Source organism: Triplophysa rosa, linkage group LG7, assembly GCF_024868665.1.
Source record: "Triplophysa rosa linkage group LG7, Trosa_1v2, whole genome shotgun sequence".
NCBI lineage: Eukaryota > Metazoa > Chordata > Actinopteri > Cypriniformes > Nemacheilidae > Triplophysa > Triplophysa rosa.
This window is the reverse complement of record NC_079896.1, coordinates 511,003-523,567: the sequence shown is the minus strand read 5'-3', so window position 1 is coordinate 523,567 and position 12,565 is coordinate 511,003. Positions and strand designations below refer to the sequence as shown.

General features: G+C 39.7%; 1 protein-coding gene across 4 annotated transcripts in view; it reads left to right on the top strand.

The window, feature by feature from the left end:
* The window catches only part of tead3b (TEA domain family member 3 b), a 34,924-nt gene continuing 22,359 nt past the window's right edge, over nucleotides 1–12,565 (top strand). For 3 of the 4 annotated variants that reach the window (XM_057337749.1, XM_057337748.1, XM_057337746.1), the window contains exons 1-2: nucleotides 1–127; nucleotides 502–576. The gene's annotated coding sequence lies outside the window, so the exon portion shown is untranslated. The remainder of the gene's footprint in view (nucleotides 128–501; nucleotides 577–12,565) is intronic. The other variant, XM_057337747.1, reaches the window with a different exon arrangement.

Genomic DNA, 12,565 nt, shown 5'->3' with positions numbered 1-12,565 from the left:
AACCCATACTTCACATTCCACCTTTACTGTCAAACCGGGAGAAATATTACTGAAAACAACAGATAAATATAACTTTAAAGCAATAAAGCTCGTGCTCTTCTGTCGGTTGCGGTGTTTACCGATAAAGGTGAGTTTTCGCACGTTCGCTCGTTCTTTGTCTGATCGCGTTTTGTCGCGCATTTCATGCCGAAGTTTTCGGATCTTTGTCATATTTCGCATTTTTCCTCGGAACTCCCCGCGTCGGGTGGGATGAGGGACACGATTCCGCGTGGATCTGCTGTAATAGTGAATGTGTGGAAGTGAGGAAGACTATTTTAGCCCGACAGCCGGGACTGTTGTTGATAAATTTGCCTTTTAAAGTTAGAAACATAATTTTAACTGTCGCTTCCATTGTTGTGTTGAAAATGTCACGCTCTTTTGCACAACATCGTTTTGACTCTGCTAGCAGGATTGTCCAAACGCTTACGACTGAAAATAAGGAAAGAAGTTTTATTTTTGTAGGGAATTGTGAGGAGACGGAAAGAAGCGAAGCGAAGTGTTTGGAGAGATCGTTTACTCCCTTTTCTACGTTTACAGGTAAGTGTGTTGTTTATGTTGACCAGACGAAAAGTTGACTACGTTAAATGATTTCGATCGTTTTATTATTGACATGCAAGTAAAAGTATGGAAATATAATTTATGTACTTTTGGCGAATGCAAGATCAGTACTTGCAGCAGCACAAGTTTTGTAAATTACAGTATTAAAGTTACATTACTTGTGAAATGAAAGCAAATGGATAAAATGATACGGTTGACTCCGTAACCTACATAGTCATAGTAAAGACATAATTTACTATGGTATAAAGACTCACAACGTCAATGAACCGTGGGTGCTGGCCTGGAAAACGGTCATATTTGCCTTCGGGGAGATATTATGTACAGTCATATATATGGTCCAGCCATTAAAAAAATAAAATACGTTTTATATATAATTTCAACGTAAATAAAATATTTTCTCTTGTTATTATCTGTAAACTGTCAACAAAAATATGTACAGCTGAAAACGAATAATTTCTGTCAGTTGTATCAAGTTTCCCGCCTTTCCTCAGATTTATATCGTTTGAATATCAACGATCCTCTCATAAACGATAACATGCATGTCTCTGTTTAGTATTAATGTGTTGTTTAGTGATGTATTCTCATGTGAGATGGTGTAAATATTTCCTTCTCGTAAATATGTAATTGTGTTTTTTTATTGTTCGAGTGTCTTACTATAATAGGACAGGTTTCATTAAAGAGAAATGTTGTGCTTCAGGTTGGACTCTGTCAGTTCAGCCCAAACTGCCTCTTCAGGTTCTGCTGCCTGCTTTGAGTTGTCTTATAATTTATCTTTCGCCTTATTTCTTAAATCCTAAAGCCTCGCTCAAATGGTCCAAATCCAGCTATAGATGTAGGTCAAATAGTTTTCCGGTTCAGTTACTTTCTGAAAATTTAATTTTGAAGCCATATAACGTTAGTGCGTGTTGTTGCTTGTGTATGTTAGACGGCATTTATTTGTTTACTCAAAGTAAACCATTGAACAGCATTGATTCCAAATACATTTGCACTGCTAAGACAATCCAGCAGATGTTGTTTTGTAATTCGCAAGTGCTTGAATTGGTGTGTTTTTTGTTTACCAAACATGATAGATTTGTCAAGGATTCACTTTGTTTTCCGCGCTTTATTTTTCCTATGCGTTTACAGCATTTGAATTATTTTTAGACGTTTGGGTAAATGAGATAAATCTGAGGTTTTACTCCAATTCCAGATCACTTGGGTTCACTCTGTGTAAAATGAATACACTTGTTTTGGTGGCGCATATCAAAATAGAACGATGGTAGAAAAGTGTTTGTCCGTTACTGGAAGTTCAGAACTTGAAATTAGCTCGTGACGTGAACCTTCAGCTGCCTCTTCTGGTATTTGTCACATCCGTGAGGTTTTATGTGCGCTTTACTGTAAGGTGCTTGTTTAAAGCTTCTATAGAAACAGAAGATTTATCATTATTTCTCAGTTTTTAAGCAAAATGAAAGACCTCAATGCAGTTTTAAGTCCATCACTCATGGCATTTTTGCTATTCTCGGGTTTTGGCATCTTTAATATTTTGTTTTTCTTTCAGTCCTTTGCATTTGTTCTTTTTAAATCAAATGAGGTTTGGTGCGATAGGGTGTTTGTAATAGTTTAGCCACAGTTTAACATAGGAATGTTTTCAGGGCAACACATCTGTGCGTCGCGTTGTAATTTAAGTAAACTTACATTTTCGTGTGATTCTCAACAGATGCCGCATGTTGCCGTTTAATGGCTTCCGCAGTGGGCCGCATTTGTTGTTCAGCTGCGAGTTTGCAGACGTCACGACTATCCCCGATCTCCTGCGCTCGCATGCCCTGCCGATATGCCATTTCAACGACCGCTTTTGCTCATACCTGCTAAATAGAGCCGTGCTGTTTGATAAGCTAACAAATCCATTTTAAAGATGTTTGTTCTTACGTTGAGGTCTTACTGATGGTACTAAATGCAGCACTGAAGATTGCACCCGTTTAACAGCGACGAGAATCACACTCAGAAGAATCAACGTGCCTGATAGAGAAAGAAAATGTTTTTGAGTCTCGAGCAGATCTTCCTGAAGAGCGAGCGAGCGTGTGTGAGATTGGAGTGGATTGTTTGTGCCATGTGTGTTTATGTTGCTGGCCGGTTGACAGTTCCTTTAGCTGGTTTGTGTTAAGCTGAGAGTGTAATGAGCCTCTTTCCATTTGTGCCGTCTAAAGCGCCCTTTTAGCACCCGCCGCAGAAGTGCCTCTCCAAATGGTGACCACTTACCTGTCTGTCAACAGAGCCCTGAACAAATATCTCGCCGTGTGTTCGAGCACTCGAATTGAGAGATTTTCAGAGTTTATCCACGAAGCGGCTCTTTTGTAAAACGCTCTTTTGTTTTGCCTCAGACTCTGTGTGTTTGCAAAAGGAAACGTTTTATGTGGTCTTCTCTTCAGTTCCTCAAAATGTAATTTTTCCTTTTTGAATTAAAGACTTTTTCCCCGTCGTGCTTGAAGGAGCCGTCGGCGAGCTGTGAGCCAAAACACACACACACACCATGTGTCGCTGTGCTTTATTAATAATGATGTAGAAGCTGCTTATGAATGTGTGTTTACATGGCGAGTAAAATTGATGTCTGCTCTCGAGACGCTTGTTTACATACATTTCCTGTGTGAGACATTGGCAGATAAGGTTTTTTGGCATCTCCGTGGCCTTTCGACTTGAGGGAGGGGCGAGCTGTGGGCTTGAACAGTGTAGTCTTTGTTTCTGTCTGTCTGAAGTTGCTAAACTTTCCAGTTGTTCTTGAAAGCAACTGTTTGTGGCAGTGAGTTCACGGAGCAGTCACATTCACTCCCTATACACACCTGAGACGCACTCCTCACCGGAAAAAGGAAGACAGATATTTTTGGATATATTTTTGAAGTTGTTTCGCATGATTCCTATCAGAATTTCAGAATTGTTATGTTGAGCTTCTGTGTCTTTGGTGTGTTATAAGTTGCTCATGCATGTATTAAACACGTATGATTGCAGAAATACAAGTGTGGGAACAAAAGAGTCATTCTATGTAAAAGCGAATGCTCACCCAGACCTGCCTGAAACGCCTCGTGTAGCCACACCCCCACAAATCTACGTCAGTTGGTGGTCTGATTTGACTAAGACCGCCCAAATGTAGACGCAAGTAAGGTGGGCGTACCTGTCAGTACAATTGAAGAGGAACCTGATGTTCCAAATATGGTCAGAGGCGTCACACGCTTGCAGTATTCCACCAATCACTACGCACTGGTGAACTGGCCAATCACAGCACACCTCGCTTTTCAGAGCCATGAGCTTTGTTAAACATCTGTGTGTTTCTGAGAGGCGGAGCAAAGAGGAGATACAAACATGCACGGTGTGTGGAAAATACAGCGTTTATCAACCTTAAATCCTGTAGACACATTACATCACATCTAAAACAAACCATAATATTCCTTTTAGCCGTGTCATGTGACCCCTTTAAATCTATTTTTTTATATGGCAACATACTTTTTATCCTGTTTTCTATATTCTTCAAAGGGTAGTTTTAATACTCAAGAAATGAGATGGCAGAAATCAGATCAGAACGAGTTAGGCAGATTTTATTTATGTGTCTTTCTCTCCTTTGCTTTGGCATAGAAATGTGACTAGTAAGATCAGTCAGGGGCTTTTTTTGCCATCCCACGAGTCCTGCGTCGTCTCTCTTTGCATGTCTTTTCAGTTTTCATGGGGTTTGGCACCGGTCCCTGCCTTAGCCACTAAATGAACAAGTCAGGCAAGAGCACCGCTTCACAAATTCGCCTGAAGATTTTCCAAGGAAAGTGCTGAATCAGACCGTAGTGTGAGTTTTCTGGCACGCACGACATGCTTTGTGTCAGTCTTTCCTCTGCCGGCTGAATCAGGAGTGGAGTAAACCATATGGAGAGATCTGAGGGCAGACGGCATCCTGGAAAGTCACCCCCTCGGATAATGTGAAACGTTAGGAATCAGATGCCGTTAACATCCCGCAGATTCGTGTCTAGCTGCTTGTGGAGAGGGAAACGTTTTTCTGTTGACCGGCTGTGTCACATGATAATGTGGAGTAAGGAAGTTGTACTTGTGTAAAAAGTAAAATGTTTAATGATCATAGTCGAGTGCATTACTAATAAATCTATTTTATTCAATCTCTCTCTCTCTCTCTCTCTCTCTCTTCTACTGCTCTGATTGTTTCCTGAGAGGACGTTAAAGGAAGTTATTGGAGGAGTAGGGTAGAAGAAATGTGATTGAGAAGTGGTTAAAGAGAACAAATGTTTATTAATCTCAGTCCTTAAAGAGCTGAGGAAATGTTTTGATGAAAGTTACTTGTCTCTTCCAAACCTTGACCTTTCTGAAAGGCAATACAGATTTTTTTATCGTATCAGCGTTTCGTCCAGACGAAATCCAGCGTTTTTGGAGCCTGAAACCTCGTCCCAGAGTGGATAGATCTGAAAACGCCAACCTTGCATACAGCCGATCCATATATTTTCTGAAACGATGATGTCATCACCCCAGCGCGCAAAGTTTATGCGCATGCTCCAAGTCTCTAGATGTCCAACACATTCTACATAGCCCTTGAGATGATGCAGCTCAGACTCACGCCTATAGCCACCGTACAACATATATTATTGCATAATGATTTTTTTAGGGTCTTTTGAGGTTGGAAGTGAATGTGTGTTGGCTGCATGAAAAGTTTTTGTCGCAGAACTGTTCTCTGGTCAGACTGGGTTGATTTGGACAGTTGTTTGTCTAGCTGACCACCCATAGGTTTTATAGTGACCAGTTGCCGGTGTGTGGTCTTGTGTCTAAAGGCCATAAACACTCTGTGGTTTTTAAAGGAAGAGCATCAAAGCCAGATAAGCTAAAGCAAACCACCGGTACAGCAGGTTTAACACTCTTGAGTCCATGCACATCAGTTCCTTCAAACATGTTCAGACATCTGCAGTCACGTGATCACACGCTGATGTGTGTGATAGAACGCTTCAGCCAATCACGCAATTTCTACATTGTTTCATCTGCCTGATAAATTTGCATTTTACTAAGATCACTCAATGAACTTATGACATGTTTTGATGTGTCTTGTTTTAATGGTTCTAAATGAGTTGGCCGTCAATGAGCCAGTTTCCTCTCTGGAAGGAAGTGCATGTGTCTTGTTGTTGTTGTTGTTGTTTTTTTTTGGTGTCCAGGGGTTAAAGAGTTTTCTGCAGTGGTGTGAACGGTGCGGTTTTGGCCATAGTTGGAAATCTGTGCCGGAGAATAATGAGAAGAGAGTAGAGACTAAACGTCTTCGTCTGTAATCTGAAGCCAGTCAGCAGCTGCTACACTTGTCCAACCCTGTTGTTCTCTGTGTGTGTGTGTGTGTGTGTGTGTGTGTGTGTGTGTGTGTGTGTGTGTGTGTGTGTGTGTGTGCGCGCGTGTGTGTGTGTGTGTGTGTATTAGGGGTGAGTGTGTGAGCGAAGAGCGGGTGTGTTGTGGAAGCTGCCTGGAGGGATAAGGTCCTTGGGGGCGGCTTTTGCCAACAAGTGTTCCAGCTGCAACGCTTTCCTGACAAATCTCACATTCTGAATCGTGTTTGACAGGAAGAACATTTGAGAGAGAGACAGAGAGACCCATGCATTAGTGCCTTTGACTTTATCCAACAGTGTTGGGTGTAACTAGTTACTAAGTAATTAGTTACTGTAATTAAATTACTTTTCAAATTGTTCTAATTAGACTAAATACTGTGTGTAATATATGTGTGTGCAATAGTGGAACTTTATGTAGCTTTATATTATTTATTTGAATGAATTAAAAGAGCCGTTTCATATCTATCCTTCAATCACTTAACTAATCAAGGTTGATGTAGGATATAGAAAGTAATTAGTAATAAGTAACTAAATACTTTTTGGAGAGAGTAATTTGTACAGTAATCTAATTACACTATTGAATATGTAATTAGTAACTAGTAATTCATGACTTTTTCAGAGTAACTTGCCCAACACTGTTATCCAGTGCTGTCACCTCATGTCTTCTGCATCTCTTGTGCTTTCATGTCCCACACACAGGAAAACAAAAGGTTGGTTATGGTCATTGCATCCCTTGTGTCTGATCTTTCACTGGCAGAAGAGCGAGAAGACCTCCCTCCTCAGGATCCTCCACTCGCTTATTTCCCGCCAAATACATGCGTCTGTGATGACTAACACACAGATGGGCTCCGGCGCTCGCTCTCAGAGGCTTGAATTCACTGGAAAGTCCCCGTGTTCCTCTGACAGTTTGTGGAGTCTGACTCTGAAAGTGGACAAGACTTCAGTATGAGATGAGAGGTTCTTTATGAAACATTGAATTCACGTAACATTCATTGCAGTGTGACTTCTCATCATTTACTCTATTTGGATTCTTTGGTGGATTTGAGATTTCTTTTGTGTTCTGTAACTTTTCATGTTTATTTATTTGTACAGCACATTATAGCAAAGCACCTTTACGTAAGGACACAATATAAAACACAAACAAATTCAAAAACATTTGGATAACTGAAAAATTTGGAATCATTTTATAGTGATTCTTTTGCCTTTCTATTGCCGTCTCTGTTTGAATTAAAGCTGCAGGTTACTTTACAATCTTATCATTATGTGTGTAAAAGACGACAAACTTACATTTCCCTCAAAATCATACCCGACGGCTTGATTTGTAAATCATTATTATAATCTTACCATTGTGAAACTGGGTGAGGAGACAGTTTTTAATACCGTCTTGCTCTTGAATGTTTATGTTCTTGTTCAATAGCAGCTTTGACCTAATGCTTAGTTTCTTGTTGATATCTGATTTGTTTTTCTTATTTACTAGGGATGCACCGATAGGATTTTAACAAACAACAATTGGTCAATTGCACAGTACTTTACAATACTAGTTAGTTTAATTTAATGCAGAAAAAAATTACTGAACATGAATTGGATCCATTTAAAAGATCCATTTGATCCATTTTAAGAGAGGCACAAGTTAAGACATGACAATCTTCAAAGGTGATTTTTGCTATCCAATATTTATTTTATTAACAACATTAACTCATATTTGACTTAACATTGAACATTTCTTTAATAAACTTAAATAAAGTCTGTGCTGTTGCTATTGAATTATTTTGCTCAGAGAAAAACATTGGATTATTCAGACTCATTGCCTCCATGCAGTTTATTAACAAACCATCGGTAGCTGCCTTTTTCATGCTATTGCCGATATCGGCCGATACATCGGTGCATTATTTACTCACATTAGTTTTTTTAAGGGTGACTTTCAGTGCAGTGATGTGGTGTGGCGTAATATCTCACTTACAAGTGTTAATACTTAGCATTCCACGATAGTTTCTGTCAAAACATGGCAATAGAGAAGCGGTTGCCGTAGTTACGCGATAAAACATACATATCATTGACTCTAATAGACCACAAATATAACATTACAACTACTAAAACGTTTGAGTTGCAGACAATATTAACAGTACAGAAAAAAGATGACACAAAGATGCTAAAGCTATTATTTTAGATAAATACGCAAAAAGAATAAACACCCTTTTAATCCGCTATAACGCAATGAATTTTTTTCAATAATCGGGTATCATTAGTCTTATTTTATCTCTGAAAATAAGCGTCATTACTTTCTCCACTTCAATATACATGATATCATTCATCGCGTTTGAGATGCCCCTTCATTTTTTAAGGTAGACTCAAACAAACTCAGGACAATATGTTAAAAACAACGCGTAACATAACTTAAGGGAACACTTTAGCAGATAAGAGTAAATACTTATCGACAGCCTTCAGGTTTCTGTAAGTGAACCCTAAGGTTTTTTTTCTTGCAACCCGTTTTTCATTAAGGGTTCCCTTAACCCTATATCTAAGGGTTTTCTTAAAGGTGGACTGCCACAGTGTGTCATGCATTCTGACTTCTTTACAATGTTAAACGTGCTGGCTTCTCATGCTTGACATGGTCAGCTTGTCAAAAAACGAGTTGGACGTGTCACGTAGTATTTCTGTGCTTGATACACTCTGCCAGCGTTCATATTGGTTTCTGAAAAAAAAATTTGAACATGAAAATACGTTTCGTAACAACTTTTCTTTGTCCCTTATTGGACAATTGTCCTGTAAAAGCACGCCCACGTGTCAACCAGCTGGAGCAAGAGCGAGAGAGCACTGCGTTCGCGAAGTTCAGCTGTGTTTGTTTGTTCACTGCATTTCGGTGATGGATGTTATATAAATGGTGGATTTGGCAATGATTTGAAACTGATAGGTGGAGCGGTCCAAGCGCTTAAAGATGCTGGACATGATCTGGACGCGGTAAGTGAAACTGAGTCATATGTCTGTGTTTTGTTGGCAATGGGTGCACACTAGAGCTGTAATCGGGCCTTAAAAGTTAGGCCCGACAGGGTCCGAGCCCAGCAGAATTCGGCCCGAGCCCGACAAGTACATTTTGATTGACAGCTTTTTAAAAGCCCGAACCCATTTACAGCCCGACATTAGGCTATTCAAATGTACGCACGCACACAGCTTTTGTCAAGAATGCGTCATTTATACATGTTTTAACATAATTTATTAATGACTAACGTAGGCTATAGGCCACTTGGAAGTTGGAACAAAGAAATAAAATAAGTCCTCTGTAACATCTCACATATCCCACTGGCTCATTATTCTCATTATGCACACGGTCAAAACTTTTCCTCACCTCAGACTTTGCTTTAGTTGCTGGTGCAATCGAAACGTAATCGCCAGAGGCAAGCCTCCGTTTCACCTCCTCAGCATCCATTTTCCATTAATCGGAACGCATCACATGACCGCTCATTTACCGCGCAAGCCTGGCCCGAGCCCGTGTAAAATGATAGAAATTAAGCCCGAACCCGAGATCTTCAGCTCTAGTGCGCCCTTGCTTTAGTTCCTCCCCCGTCGTTTGTTTTCGGAAATAATCGTACAGCTGTATGAGCCTGTATCTGTCTTTTATAAATGTGATCAAAATACAAACTTGCAATACTACTCTATAGGTACTCGAGATTAATATGAGATGGCAGAAACTGTGTGTGTTACGTCCGCTTTAACTTTAGGGGTTTGTGCACTGGGCTTTTGTGTTTTTCTCAAGGCTGTCACAGTGAACACTTCTAGTACCACTTCAACCTCTTAGATTTTCGTCCACATAATCATCATGACAACATTTATATCAGCTGTGTGATGTTCATGTAGTTCTAGTTCAGTTGCAGTAGCTCTTGCGCATGACATTGAGTCATGTTATTCCAAAGAAGCCAGAAAGTAAACCTCAATCATTGCTCCATTCCTGTGACTAAGCCTTTATGATTCTGGTAAGAAAGAATATTCTGGCAGCTGAAATCCCACCCAAACTCCTCCAGTATTCCAGACCCCATCGGTAGGAAATGTCTTTGGGAAAGTGTTGGTCACAAATCCATGTTTTGTAACTGATGTTAGATCATTTCTGGGCTTTATGTTAAAGAGATGGTGTTTGAACTAGTACCAGGTGGATGTTGTAAACTCAGAGAAGCAGTGCTGTGTGAGATAGTGGGCAGGGAGGGTTGTGTTCATTCAATGACCGACTCAATGAATGTGTGAGCCGTCATGCATTATTTACATTCCTACACCACATGGAAATTCTTCAGCATTATATACTGACTAAGAGCTCTGTTTTGAGTCGAGAGAGAGAGAGAGAGAAAGCAGGGTTATGAAGCTAAAGCGTCTGTGTGGATCCTCATGTGTCAAATCATCCATTGTGAGGTGTAAAGCTCTGCCGGCCTTATGGGAAAATCAGCATTTGTGCATATTTATGTTTTGTTTAATAATCATTGTCAAAGACTTCATCACGTAGTCTTTAAGGTTGCAGGAATGTGTGTTTGAGTTGTGACATTGCCAAAACTCTTTGCCTTCGTGTGTCTCTTTACCCCATGTCGGTTATTCACAAAGTGTTCGTTATTTTTTTTTGTTTTATTGTAGTTTTATTCATATTAGTAATTGTTAATAATTAATAATTCATTTTTAAAATATTGATATTTAAGCTTAATTTATTTAATGATGTTTAAAAAATTTCTATTCAGTTTCGGTTTAGTTTTCACTTATTTTTGGTTAATTATTTTAGTTCATTAATCTTCATTTATTCAGTTTACTGGCTAAAGCAACATTTCCGGTTTTCCTTTTCCTTTTTCAAGTAATATTTGAGCCTGTAGTTTATTTGATTTCACTCAACAGAAGTGTTTTAATAGATTTAGTTTTCGTTAAAACAATTCTGAAGAGAAACACTGCCAGATTAGTATAAAAACATTTCTTCCTATCTGTGTGTTTTTATTGCTTAAGTACACAGTTTGATTATATGTGTTTTGTATTTATTAATGTCAATCTGATGGTATTATAATATACAGTAGTGTTGTTAGTACTTCAGCAGGAGCGTCCAGGTCTCCAGGCGTGCTGATGTTGCGTTTCGTCCAAAACAATCACACTGTTTTTCAGACTCTGAAGTGGATGTCTAAATTGGTCAGTTCCCCCAGCCCACCCCGACTCCCCCTAACTCAACACTCCTCCCTCTACCCCCTCCCCTCATCCCTTGCTCTCCTCTCCTTATTTGGACAGAGTGCTTGGGAGCGCAGGGTGGGGCAAAGGGTGAGTGAGAGTGGGCTTGCTTGACATGAGTGAGAGAGAGAGAGAGAGAGAGAGAGAGAGAGAGAGAGAGATAGAGAGAGAAGAGTGAGGAGAGAGAGGAGGAGAAGCGCGTTGGAGGAAAATTGAAAAAAAAAAGAAGAAGGAGCAGGAGAGAGAGAGAGAGGGTAAGATGAGCGGAGAGAGGGGGAGGAGAGAAGTGAGGAGGAGTGCGCGGAGAGAGAGAGAGAGAGAGAGAGTGAGGAGGGAGTGAGCGAGAGAGAGAGAGAGAGAGAGAGAGAGAGAGAGAGAGAAGCTGCACTTCCTTAATAAGGACATGTCTGGAATTTAAGCCCAACTCTCCAATAGTGAAGCTTCTCTCTCCCAGTGCACACATTCGTCTCTCACCGTCTGCCCTAGCGCGCACACACACACACACACACGCACGCACGCACGCACACACACAATGCTTTTTCAGAGCATATGGCTGTTGCTTGTTTCCAGTGAAAGCCGATGATCCTCATGTAATGTGTTCATGTGATTTTATTTGGAAAACGATGTCAGTTTGTGCAAGACAAGCGTCACTGTTGATTAATCTATACATGATGGTTGAAATATTGAATTAGCTTAATCCTACGAAGTCGACGATCTCGTGGGCTCCTTTCATAACGTGCACTGTTAAAAAAACTGTAATTTTACACGTACAATGACAAAAAACTGAAATTTACCTTTTTTTTACAGACTTTATGTGGTTTTTTAATTTATGGTCAAAAACTGTAAAATTACAGAAACAAACAGGGGATGTTTTTTTTACAGGAAGAAAAACGATATTTTACAGCTTATTTCTTTTTAACAAGATTTCTATTTTTACAGTTTATTTTTGAAATACAGTCAAAATTACAGAACAAGACAACACATTTACAAGAAAAATAGGGAAAACAATTTGATATATATCTTTCTATCCCATAATTTTACAGAAAAAAATATTTTACGGTATATTTCTGTTTTTCCAGTTACAGAAAATGTCTGTTTTTTTACAGATTTTTTTTACAGTGTGCACTTGACCGCTAGATGCGCTAACATGACTTCTTATTTGTAAATGAGCGCTCACTAAAAGTTACCATGATTTTACCACATAGGCGCTGTTTCCGCTGGTGGATTCTCACACTCAATAGCGTGCACTTATATCTGCGCGAGAGCGTCCAGTTTTGGTCACATAAAACAGGGCCGTCACAGGGCCGTTCTCTCTCGGTGAAGGTAATCCTTCTGACATCCGAGCGGAGCGGATTGAATGGGCTCTGCAATAACGCGCTCTCGATAATTGTCAATAAAATAAAACATCATGTACAAACCGCCTCAAATAAAGTTTTATTGACTTTATATTGGTTAAAATGTGGAGA